This window comes from Gossypium hirsutum, chromosome A12 (assembly GCF_007990345.1).
Source record: "Gossypium hirsutum isolate 1008001.06 chromosome A12, Gossypium_hirsutum_v2.1, whole genome shotgun sequence".
NCBI lineage: Eukaryota > Viridiplantae > Streptophyta > Magnoliopsida > Malvales > Malvaceae > Gossypium > Gossypium hirsutum.
The window spans coordinates 86131268-86144799 of NC_053435.1; positions in this window are offsets into that span (position 1 = coordinate 86131268).

The following is a 13532-nucleotide window of genomic DNA, read 5'->3' on the forward strand; positions in this document are numbered from 1 at the left end:
TTATAACTTTATATTTTTTTAAAGCTTTTTAAATTTTTTATATATACTATATGATTTTTTTATATATTTTAATCAATATAATATATATCATATTAATAAAATAAAATAAACGAGACATATGGTCTACTCTAATAGTGCCACGTGATAGGTCAATGCTGGTCAAAGTCAATTTTTTTAATACTTAATATTATAATTTTTTAAATTTAATCTTAAATTTTATTTTAAATAAATTTAATTGCCACGTGACAATTTTCTATTGGCCAAAGTGGCCTAACAAAATTTTTTAACTGTTATTATAAAATGGATCAAAAATTTAAAAAATTGATACTTTAAGTACTAAATTATAATAAAATGAAATTTAAATCCCGAAGTGGGAAAATGAATATACAAGCTAGCCTAAAATAATTACACATTAGTTTTCTTGTCTAATGCACCGATTAATTTTTTTATTATTAATTTTTCATATTTTGATTTTTATTCATCAATAATTTTTAACTTTGATTTCTTATGATTTTAAATTTATTAATGATAAAATTTTGAAAAGAAAATGAATTTAGAAACTTTGAATAAAGTAATTTTTTTAAATACAATTTAATTAATTAAAATATTTAAAAAATGGAATTCAAAGTTTGAAGATTTTGAAAAAAAAATCAACTTTAATTAGAGGAGAGAGACTATATTAAAAAAATTTATAAGATTCATTATTGGGATGATTTTATCTAGATATGGCTCCTAACCCGAACAAGATTATGCTTAGACTATAAAATGGACGAGGACACTTATGATTAGAAAATAAAATTTTTATTATGATTTAATTTTGAAGTTTTTAAACAATGAAAATATTTTTAAAAATTTAAAAAGGAAAATCTATTCAAATAACTAATATTTAAAAAAAGTAAATTACATAATCTTGTAAATTTAAAATAACAAATTAGAATATTCTGAACACCCGATAATAAAATTAGTAATGATAAAAAATGAATTTATTTCTCATCATTTAAAATGATCGTTTAGTTGTAATACAAGTAATTTAGAAAGGTAATGGATAGAAAAATCACTGAATATTTGCACATCTATTCGGCTTGTGCTATGGTTATAAGGATTTGGTGGTGGGGATGAAGTGAAGTGCAACTGCAGAGAGCTCATTCCTGTGAAATAATGGAGGATAGTAAGTAATTCCCCACCAAAATGCACGTTTCACAATTTGATCAAAAACACAATCCCACCCACGTCCGTTTGTCTCTCTGGATTCACATTCAAAAACCCTACAGCTATGCTAACAACGGAGTTGGTGTCTTGAAAATTCTGGGAATTTGGTAGCAAAAGAACCAGCTGGTCAACCTCATCATTGCTTAGTAATTTTCATCAGAGATGGTCCTTTCTAATGTCTGCCTAGAGATACCCATCATGCCTACAAATCGTAACACAAAAAAAAAAAAAAAAAAAAAAAACCAACCCAAATCCCAGAAGCTGTAAACAGAAAAGCCGAATCCAAACCCAACTACCTGGATCATGCAAAACACCTAGCAAGCCTATTGCTGTCCAGTAATTTGGGGAGCAGTACACATAAAGGCAGAACTGCCATTTTTCACACAAAATATGAACCTTGGATCTCTTTTTTCATGAATCACGAGTGCATAGTTAGGCTACTTGACTATATTATTTCAAGACAGGATGTCATGGCAGAATAGTTGTTGCACCTAACACCAAAGCACATATCTAGACTTCAATAGTTCTTGCCTTATTCAGTAGTTGTAATAATTACATTTTCATTTGGATGGAGAGTCTGATTAGCATTGTTGTAGGCTAATTTTAGCCCATTTACATCAAAACCCAATTTAGCCTTACCTAACCCACCAAAATTAAACCCAAAACCTAAAATCTTAACTACCCAAAGCCCAATTTACATCAAAACCCCAATGGCCCAAACCCTAAGCCTAAATCAAAATAAAAAACCTAGCCCACAACTTAAACTTTTCTCAACTAGCCACACCTTTTCCACCACCAACTCCACTAGCCACACCTTTTCCACCACCAAATCCACTAGCCACACTTGCTCCATTACCTACTCATCTAACCACACTTGCTCCACCACCACTTGTACCTACAAATGAAGACATAAACAATAAAAAAAATATTTTGTAAATGGCTATATAAGCCTTCTCATATTTTGTATATGGGGGGATTTTTTTTTTTTTGAGAGTTTTTGGGAGAGAAAGTTATTGTAAAGGATTTTTGGAGAGGTTTCTTTTTAAAGTAATTAAGGAGAAGAGTTATTGTGAAGGCTAGTTTTTGGAGAAGCTAGTTTTTTTGAAGATTAATCAAAGATCAAAGCAAAAGAGGTTTCTTTGTCTATTCTCATTTTAAGTTCATTGTTTACTTATTGTTTTCCTTTCAATCTTATTTTGTTTCTTTTATACGAAAGTAAAAAAAATAAAAGGAGGAAGCTTACCCATTTTTACCGAAAAAGTTTTTTTGAGGTCCGGCTGTCGTGTACGGTGGCGCCGGCGGCGGTCCGGTGACCGGACGATGGCCGACCTTGTGGCCGAAAATCATCCACCCTCTCCCTCTCTCTCCTTTTTTGTTATTATTATATTTCTGAATATTATATTATATATATTCTTTTAATATATTAGGTATATTTTAAATTCTATATTACGTATATATATTGTATACTATTTTATGTATATATCTTTAATATTATATTATTTATATATATATATTTTTACATGTTATCTTATGTATATATCTTAACTATATTATGTATGTATTTTTAACACTATATTATGTACATATTTTTAATATTATCACGTATTTATTTTTTTATATATGTACATATTGATGTAGTATTATTAATAGTATTGATTTTTAAACATCATTATTATTTCTAATATATATATTATGTACATTTTTTTTATTTCTATTTTATTTTTATTTGTCAATATTAATTATTATTATTCTAATATTTTGATATTTTAATATTTTATATTTTATATATTTTATTATTCACATCATTATTCACATTTTTTTACAATAATATTCTTGGATTTTTTTTACTATCATTTTAAAAACTTTTTACATTTTAATTTTAAGAATAAGGCAATGTACCGATTTTAACATTAAGTCATTGATTTCATCGCTATGTTGGGTGAAATTAATCGGCTCGTGTTAAAAACGGGACGTCCTTCTAAAAAACAAAACTTGCAACTTCTCATTTCCTTCAATCGGATCACACTTAAATGTCAAATTGAATTCGTATTTTTGAAAATCAAGACAACATGTGTTTAATAAGATACCAATTTTGGGCGTCGCAAGGGTGCTAATACCTTCCTCGCGCGTAACCGACTCCCGAACCCTAAATTTTCTCTGGATTTCAACGTAGACCTAAACTTAGCCATTTATTTGTTTTAATAAGAGATCTAATAGGTGTCCGATCACACCTAGGAAAAAGGATCGGTGGCGACTCCCTGTTTATTTCAAAAATCAAACGTCAAATTTCAAACTTTTTTCAATAAATCGCCACAATTAGCGACCAAGCTAAGCTAAAAAAATTTTTACGTCGCTACAGCTGGCGACTCCACTGGGGAAAGCCTTTTTGAGAGTCGTGTCTGGAATTAAACACGTTTTGTCAAAATTTTCAAATTTCCTTGTTCAAAGTAAATATTTGGTCGTGATCCGAAAATCTCGTTTTCAAAATTCATGCATTTGTATCGTGCTGTAAATATTTCTTCTAACTTGCTTATTTGGTTGTTTTCAGTTTTAATTTTTATGGTTTTAATTTTGGTTTAGTTTCTTTAAGTGAAACGTAAAGGTTTATGAGTTGTTCCCCACACATCGTGCACTTACATTTTCGCATAACATGAGCTCTCTACCCGGGCTCCGTCCGTTTAAGTGAAAGTAAACGCTACGCCTTCGTGAGTTAACTCGTCCCTCCGCACAGGCTAGTGAATACTTTCGGGTTATATATGATTTATGCTTTCGTGAGTTAACTTGTCCCTCCGCATAGGCATAAGTAAATGTAACCCCTCGAATTGAACTCGTGAGCCTGTGATAGGCTATGACCGAGGCTCCGTGTTAATCTTAGTAGATGATAGTACGGGCAATTCGAGTACCTATCTAGAATCAAAACCGCATATAATGAACCATACGAGCCACCTAACTAGAGCCATGCTGAACCTCCATCCGTTTAGTAGTCACCAAAATAAGTGCACGGGAGGAACGCCTTTTACCTTTTGCACTTTCGCTTTCTATGCAAAGGAATCGAGTCCATTGGACCAAGTAGCTTAATTTGTTAGATTTTCCACAATTTTTCTCTGATCATATGTGTTTTGCTAACCAATGTTGTTTGTCTGTATTTCTATTTTTCATCATGCATCATATACATCTTGTTAGGAAAGGGTTGATTAGAGATTGGTTGCCAAAAAGGGGTTTCTGATAGAGGAGTCAATTACACGAGTGACTGAAACATTGTGTAATAGACTCTTTTGATTAAGGAAATGCCTAAATAGGGGCTATCTTGAAATTAACACCAATTTCTTGCATTTCTTTCATGACTAACAGTCATTTGACATTCATGCATTCATTCATTCATTGCATATTCCATACTCGTTCGCTGAGGTTAAAACATACAATTCGCTAGTTGTGCATACCATACGGGAAACCAGGGACATTCCACAAAAAACTGCCTAGCCTTTAAGATAAGAGTTCAAGGACTCATTGATGCAGGTATCCTACGATTCGATAGTGCCAGTAATGCAACTGGGAACCCATTCCCAAACCACACCGAAGGGAATGTGAGCGTAGTAGGAGAGGAAAATGAACGACAAAGTAGAAGATGGGTTTCTGAAATAAGAACACCTCTGCAGAAAATCTGGGAGGTACTAGTTGAAAAAGAGTTACTTTATCGTCTTGACGGAGTATTCGAAGGAAAAGATGCAAAAGGTCACAGTTTTTGTGAGTTCCATGGCATTGAAGGGCACGACATTCAGTCCTGCGACGAGTTCAGAGGATTACTGCAAAGTATGATGGATAACAAGGAGATTGGGATCTTTCATAAAAGCGAGGAGGCCGATAGAGGAGAAATATGCGCTTCGACAATCAATCATCGGGTTTCCTATATAGCGCCGACCGACCGTTAATAATTTATTATGACGCGAAGAAAGAGCCGGTGAAGCCAAAAATGATAATCGAAGTACAATCACCTTTCCCTTATAAGGACAATAAAGCAGTACCGTGGAAGTACAATGTCAATATCATCGCACCTGAAGGGGAAAAGCCCGAAGCCACAACTGAAGACATTGGGGAAGTAGGTCATTTTACCCGCAGTGGGCGTTGTTATTCTAAAGAAGTCGAACCAGTAAAAAAGAATAGCGATTGGAAGCAAAAAGGGAAAGCAGTGATGCACGAAGTAGAAGTCGAGCAAGAAATTCCACCCGTGCAAGAAACCAAAAAGCCTGTGAATGAGGAAGAAGCTCAGGAATTCTTGAAATTTATCAAGCACAGCGAGTATAGTGTGGTGGAACAATTGAGTAAGCAGCCAGTACGAATCTCAGTTTTATCTCTACTGTTAAATTCAGAGCCACACCGGAATACTTTATTGAATGTGTTAAATCAAGCTTATGTGGCCAACAACATATCCGTTGAGAAGCTTGATAGGTGGGTAAATAATCTAAATGCGGACAATTTCATCTCTTTTAGTAATGATGAGATACCGCCAAATGGTAGGGGCTTGGTGAAAGCGCTACATATCACGACACGCTGCAAGGGTTACATAATACCGAACGTACTCATCGATAATGGGTCAGCGTTAAATGTTATGCCATTAGCCATGCTTTCCAGAATACCGATGGATTTGTCCTACTTAAGGCCCTGTCATTCCACGGTAAGGGCATTCGACGGAACGAGGCGCGAAGTCATGGGAAAGATCAAAATCCCTTTGGAAGTGGGCCCTTAAATTTTTGATGTCGAGTTCTAAGTCATGGACATTACACCCTCTTATAACTGCCTTTTGGGAAGACCCTGGATCCATTCTGCTGGAACAGTCCCATCATCCCTACATCAAAAGGTGAAATTTATCATGGACGGTTGTTTGGTCACTGTCGAGGGAGAAGAAGACATTGTCGCATCTGTCTCTGCCGATGCACCGTACTTGGAAGTGAACAAAGACGCATTGGAATGTTCCTTCCGATCCCTTGAATTCGTCAATGCCACTTTTATTGTTGAGGAAAACAGAATTCTGATGCCAAAACTGTCGAGAAATACTAGAATGGGTGTCAAATTGACCGTAGGAAGGGGAGCTCGAGCAAGAAGAGGTTTAGGGACATATCTGCAAGGAATAGTCAGGGCTTTAAAGCCAGTGCACCACAGGGCCCGATATGGTTTGGGGTTCCAGCTTGACATGCGTTAAAGAAGAAGACAGTGGAAAAAAGATCAGGAAAGAAGGATTGCAAGAACTTTGGGCCAAGAACCAGAATGAGAACCAATAGAGTACCCTCCTTTGTCAAAAACATTTACATCTGCGGGAATGATGTACCCTGAACAAGATGGTCCACGAAACACGTTATGGTTAATTGAAAAGGGTTTTTAGAATATCAGTATAAATGTCATTGATAAAGGAGCTGACGCGAGTAAAGGCGTCTCAAAGATACGCCCTTGTCCCCCGGGTTTCATGTTGAACAATTGGACTGCCGAGGATCTTCTTGTAGTTTATAAGTCTTCAGAGTAATGCTCAAACGTTAACATTCTGTTATGTCCTTAGATATAATAGAATTCTTTTGTAAGAGTTTGCATTCGCTCTTTATCATTTAAATAAATATCAATAAAGATGCATTTTGTCACGATTTTTTTCGCATTATCGCTAATTTCATAATCATTTTCTCATTTCATAGCCTATACTCACATTTGCCTCATTGCCATGACATGACATTTCTTTGTTGATTCCAATACTTGGATGCCCCTCTATAGCTTCCTTTTCCATTCAACTTTCAGGTGCTCAGATATTGACGACATGAATAAGCCCGTTACGAATCTTGAAATTGATTTTGAGAAGGTTGTTTGCTTAGGAGAATTTGAAGCCGAAGAAAATGCTGAAGATTATGTCTCGTCTCCTGAATTGTTAAGAATGGTGGAACAAGAGAATAAACAGATTTTGCCTAATAAACAGATTTTGCCTCATGAAGAATCTGTGGAAACAATAAATTTGGGCACTGAAGAGAAGAAACAAGAAGTGAAGATTGGGACTTCTATTTCAGAGAGTACCAGACATAGTTTGATCATTTTACTCCGCGAATACAAAGATGTTTTCGTATGGTCATACCAGGACATGCCAGGGCTAGATGAAGATTTAGTGGTCCATAAGCTCCCATTAAAGCCAGAATGCAAGCCCATCCAGCAAAAATTAAGACGGATGTGACCCGAAATGCTGTTGAAAATAAAAGAGGAAATCAAGAAGCAATTTGATGCTGGCTTCCTACAAGCCTCCAAATATCCAGAATGGTTGGCTAACATAGTCCCGGTACCAAAGAAAGATGGCAAAGTACAAATGTGCGTGGATTATCGTGACCTGAATCGAGCAAGCCCAAAAGATAATTTTCCCTTGCCACATATTGACACGTTGGTGGACAACACAGCAAAACATTCATTGTTTTCTTTCATGGATGGATTCTCGGGGTACAATCAGATCAAAATGGCCTCGGAAGATACGGAGAAAACTATCTTCATAACGATGTGGGGAACATTCTGCTACAAGGTGATGCTTTTTGGGTTAAAGAATGCAGGGGCAACATATCAGAGGGCTATGGTGACGTTATTCCATGATATGATGCATAAAGAAATAGAGGTCTATGTCGATGATATGATTGCTAAATCTCGAGGGGAAGAAGAGCATGTAGTGAACCTTAAGAAATTGTTCGAAAGGCTGAGAAAGTTGCAGCTAAAGCTTAATCCAGCCAAATGTACATTTGGGGCTACCTCGGGAAAGTTGCTAGGATTCATTGTCAGTGAAAGAGGTATTGAAGTTGATCCAGATAAAATAAAAGCCATCCAAGAATTACCACCTCCGCGCACGCAAAAGGAAGTTAGAGGATTTTTAGGGAGATTAAAATACATCGCCCGGTTTATCACTCAACTTACCAACCAATGCGACCCAATCTTTCGGCTTCTTCGAAAACATAACCCGGGAGAATGGAACGAGGAATGCCAGGTGGCCTTTGATAAGATAAACCAATATTTGTCCAGTCCTCCAGTGCTAGTACCGCCAACTCCTGGAAGACCATTGATATTGTATTTGACTGTGTTCGAAAGTTAAATGGGTTGCATACTGGGGCAACACGACGAGTCAGGAAAGAAAGAAAAAGTGATCTACTACCTCAGCAAAAAATTCACTGAATATGAGGCAAAATATTCGTCCATTGGGAAATATTGTTGCGCTCTGGTTTGGGTAGCTCGGAGACTCAGACAATATATGTTGTATCACACGACATGGCTAATTTCAAAGCTGGACCCAATAAAATACATGATGGAATCGCCTGCACTATCAGGAAGAATGGCACGATGGCAGATCCTCCTTTCGGAATATGACATTGCCTATGTAAGTCAGAAGTCGATAAAAGGGAGCGCAATAGCTGATTTTTTAGCAACTCGAACGACAGAGGAATATGAGCCTTTAAGATTCGATTTTCCAGACGAAGACTTAATGTGCATCACAAAAATAGAATCTGAGTAATCAAAAGAGAAGTCATGGAAAATGTGCTTTGATGGTGCATCAAATGCTTTAAGGCATAGAATTGGAGCAATCCTGGTATCACCAGACGGGAATCATTATCTGTTCACTGCAAGACTGAACTTCTTTTGTACCAATAATATCGCAGAATATGAGGCCTGTATCATGGGGCTTCGTGCAGCTATCGAACGAAACATCGAGATCTTGGAGGTGTACGGGGACTCAGCCCTAGTAATTTACCAAATCCGTGGAGAGTGGGAAGTGAGGGACTCAAAATTGATTAAGTACAGCGATTTAGTGGCTGGATTGATCAAGGAATTCAAAGAAATAACTTTTCATTACTTCCCATGAGAAGAGAACCAACTGGCTGATGCCCTGGCCACTTTGGCTTCAATGTTCAAAGTAAGTAGAGAAACAAAAATAATGCCCCTCAAAATGAGCATATACGAGGTCCCTGCACACTATTGTAGCATTGAGAAAGAAGTAGACGGACGGCCTTGGTTCCATGATATCTTAGAATATATCAAGAATCAAAGGTATCCCGAACAAGCGAATGAGAACGATAAAAGAACAATTAGAAGAATGGCAGCAGGATTTGTTCTTGATGGGGATATCCTGTATAAAAGAGGAAAGGATCAGATGCTTTTGAGATGTGTGGATGATGTTGAAGCCAGAAAAATACTTGAAGTGGTCCATGAGGGAATTTGCAGAACGCATGCCAATGGTTTCAATATGGCCAGAAAGATCATGAGACTCGATTATTATTGGCTGACAATAGAAAGTGACTGCATCAATTTTGCCAGAAAATGCCACAAATGTCAAATCTACGGCGATAAAATTCATGTAGCCCCTTCACCCCTTCATGTTATGACTTCTCCGTGGCCTTTTTCTATGTAGGGCATGGATGTCATAAGGCCAATTTCTCTAAAAGCTTCAAATGGACATCAATTCATTTTTGTGGTTATCGATTACTTCACAAAATGGATTGAAGCCGCTTCGTTTGCCAATGTGACGAAGACTGCAGTGTGCAAGTTTTTGAAAAAGAAAATCATTTGCCGATATGGTTTGCCTGAAAGAATCATTTCAGATAATGCCATGAATCTGAACAATAAGATGATGGAAGAAGTGTGCAAGCAATTCCAAATAAAGCATCATAGCTCCTCGCCCTATCGCCTAAAGATGAACGGGGCTGTGGAAGCAGCCAACAAAAATATTAAGAGGATATTGGGAAAATGACTGAGACATATAAAGATTGGCACGAGAAACTACCATTTGCTTTGTATGCATATCACACATCTGTGCGAACATTTACAGGAGCAACTCCTTTCTCTCTGGTTTATGGAATGGAAGCTGTGCTACCTATTGAGGTTGAGATCCTCTCTCTGCGAGTCTTAATGGAATCAAAGTTAGAAGAAGCAGAATGGGTACAAGCTCGATATGATCAACTGAACCTCATTGAAGAAAAGCGTCTCAGGGCAATTTGTCATGGACAAATGTACTAGAAAAGAATGATCACAGCCCATGACAAGAAGGTACGGCCAAGAGAATTCCATGAAGGAGAACTCATGCTGAGGAAAATTCTCCCAATACAAAAAGACATGCGAGGAAAATGGGCACCAAATTGGGAAGGACCATATGTCATAAAGAAGGCATTCTCAGGAGGAGCTTTGATCATTACTGAGATGGATGGGAAAGTGTTGTCGAATCCAGTGAACTCAGATGCTGTGAAGAAATATTATGCTTAAGATGAAAACCCGAAAAGGGCATCTTAAAAAAAAAAGGGATCAAGGCGAAAACCCGAAAAGGGCGTCTTGATTAGTACAAAAGATTAGGATAAAAACCCGAGAGGGCGTCCTAATGAGGTAAACCTGGCTTAAAGAGCGTGGCGTTTTAACAGCGGGTCAAACAGTGAGACTACAGTATTTGAAGCATTTCTGAAAGCTCGAAATCTTCTACGCAAAGAGCCAGACTCGAAAAGATTCTTGATTGAGGAACGTGGAAGAGTTCATGTGTCGAATATCTAAAGTATTTGTATCCGTTGAATACGATCCTTTCTTTCTTTTTGACATTTTTTACTCTCATTGGTTAACTTGCTTTATTTGCCACATTTGAAATAGATGAATATGAAATATCATTTTTTCCATACCTGACCTTTTTCATGCATCTCATTATGTGTTTATTTACATGATAAATGGAGAAATGACATACTCTAAACAAAAGAAATGTTAAGCATTACCTGGATGAAAATTTGATAAGCACAAGAGTCTCAAAGTAAGAACAAAGTTCAATCGGGGGCAGAAGAGTGATATCTGAGGAACGTCGATTACTCGTGAAGCTTGAAGGCAGGTATAAGGCCTGAAGAGAAAGTCGAGAATCAAAGCAATGAACACAGATCCTCAACAACCGTGGCTAAATGGACATACGACAAACATGCTTAAGGAGCACTGCATAATCATGTAGGCATAAAAGCATTTAAGACAAACATGTGCATATCATGATAACATCATACATATCATATACAGGTACTCCAGCAGAGCAAGAAATCTTGAATGAGAGTCGCACTGAATCAAAGGAAAAGACACCCGAGTTCTACCAAAGGACAGGTTTTGGGTATTTTGATGTTTTTAATTCATGCTTTTCAAGGAAAATCAACTCATATTGCGAGGGATGAGTTGAGCCTCAAGACACGTTGAGATACTTTTAATTTTTGTTTTTCAAAATCAACTCATATTGCTAGAGGTGAGTTGAGCCTCAGGACACGCTGAGGTAATTTCAATTTCTGTTTGTCAAAAATCAACTCATATTGCGAGAGGTGAGTTGAGCCTCAAGACACGCTGAGGTAATCTCAATTTCTGTTTGTCAAAAATCAACTCATATTGCGAGAGGTGAGTTGAGCCTCGGCTCACATGCTGAGGTCTTTTCAATTTCTGTTCTTCAATTTCTGTTCGTAAAAAAAAATCAACTCATATTGCGAGAGGTGAGTTGAGCCTCAGGACACGCTGAGGTATTTTTAAATTTCTGTTTTTCAAAAATCAACTCATATTGCGAAAGGTGAGTTGAGCCTCGGGACACGCTGAGGTAATTTCAATTTCTGTTTGTCAAAAATTAACTCATATTGCGAGAGGTGAGTTGAGCCTCGGCTCACATGCTGAGGTCTTTTCAATTTCTGTTCTTCAATTTCTGTTCGTAAAAAAAAATCAACTCATATTGCGAGAGGTGAGTTGAGCCTCAAGACACGCTGAGGTATTTTTAAATTTTTGTTTTTCAAAAAATCAACTCATATTGCGAGAGATGAGTTGAGCCTCAGGACACGATGAGGTAATTTCAATTTCTGTTTGTCAAGAATCAACTCATATTGCGAGAGGTGGGTTGAACCTTTTAATTTCTACTTTTTCAAATTCAGCTCATATTGCGAGAGGTGAGTTGAGCCTCAGGTCACGCTGAGGTATTCTTAATTTTTGTTGTTTCAAAAATCAACTCATGTTGCGAGAAGTGAGTTAAGCCTTTTAATTTCTGTTTGTCAAAAATCAACTCATATTGCGAGAGGTGAGTTGAGCCTCGGCTCACATGCTGAGGTCTTTTCAATTTCTGTTCTTCAATTTCTGTTCGTAAAAAAAAATCAACTCATATTGCGAGAGGTGAGTTGAGCCTCAGGACACGCTGAGGTATTTTTAAATTTCTGTTTTCCAAAAATCAACTCATATTGGGAAAGAAGAGTTGAGCCTCGGGACACGCTGAGGTAATTTCAATTTCTGTTTGTCAAAAATTAACTCATATTGCGAGAGGTGAGTTGAGCCTCGGCTCACATGCTGAGGTCTTTTTAATTTCTGCTTTTCAATTTCTATTTTTTTTCAATTTATATTTTTCAAAAATCAACTCATATTGCGAGATGTGAGTTGAGCCTTGACTCACGTGCTGAGCTATTTTCAATTTCTGTTTTTAATGTCTAGTTTTACGGAGTCAATTCATATTGCGAGAAATGAGTTGAGCTCAGGATCACATGCCGAGTAAAGAATCAATATTAGAGCTGATTGAAGACACCAGATTTTGTCTCCCTGAAGTTACAGTGGAGTTGATCGAGGATATCAGATCTTGCCTTTCTAAAGTGGCAGAAGAGAAGACCCAAAACCTTATCTCACTGAAGCGATAGAAGAGCATATTGAATTACATTGGAACAGATTGAAGCTACAAGGCATATCTCCGAATTTGCAGTGGATTGAACTAAAGCTACAAGATGCGATGGACTGGAAAGAGACTACTTGGATGAGAAGAGCACCAAAGAAGTCCATACTTAGCAAGACTGGGCAAAATTGGCCTTTCTTTATATCTTTGCTCTATTCTCGTTACACGATAATAAGCAAAGAGGGGCAGTTGTTGTAGGCCAATTTTAGCCCATTCACATCAAAACCCAATTTAGCCTTACCTAACCCACCAAAATTAAACCCAAAACCCAAAATCTTAACTACCCAAAGCCCAATTTACATCAAAACCCCAATGGCCCAAACCCTAAGCCCAAATCAAAATAAAAAACCTAGCCCACAACTTAAACTTTTCTCAACTAGCCACACCTTTTCCACCACCAACTCCACTAGCCACACCTTTTCCACCACCAACTCCACTAGCCACTCCTTTTTCCACCACCAACTCCACTAGCCACTCTTTTTCCACCACCAACTCCACTAGCCACACCTTTTCCACCCCCAAATCCACTAGCCACACTTGCTCCATTACCTACTCATCTAACCACACTTGCTCCACCACCACTTGTACCTACAAATGAAGACATAAACAATAAAAAAATATTTTGTAAATG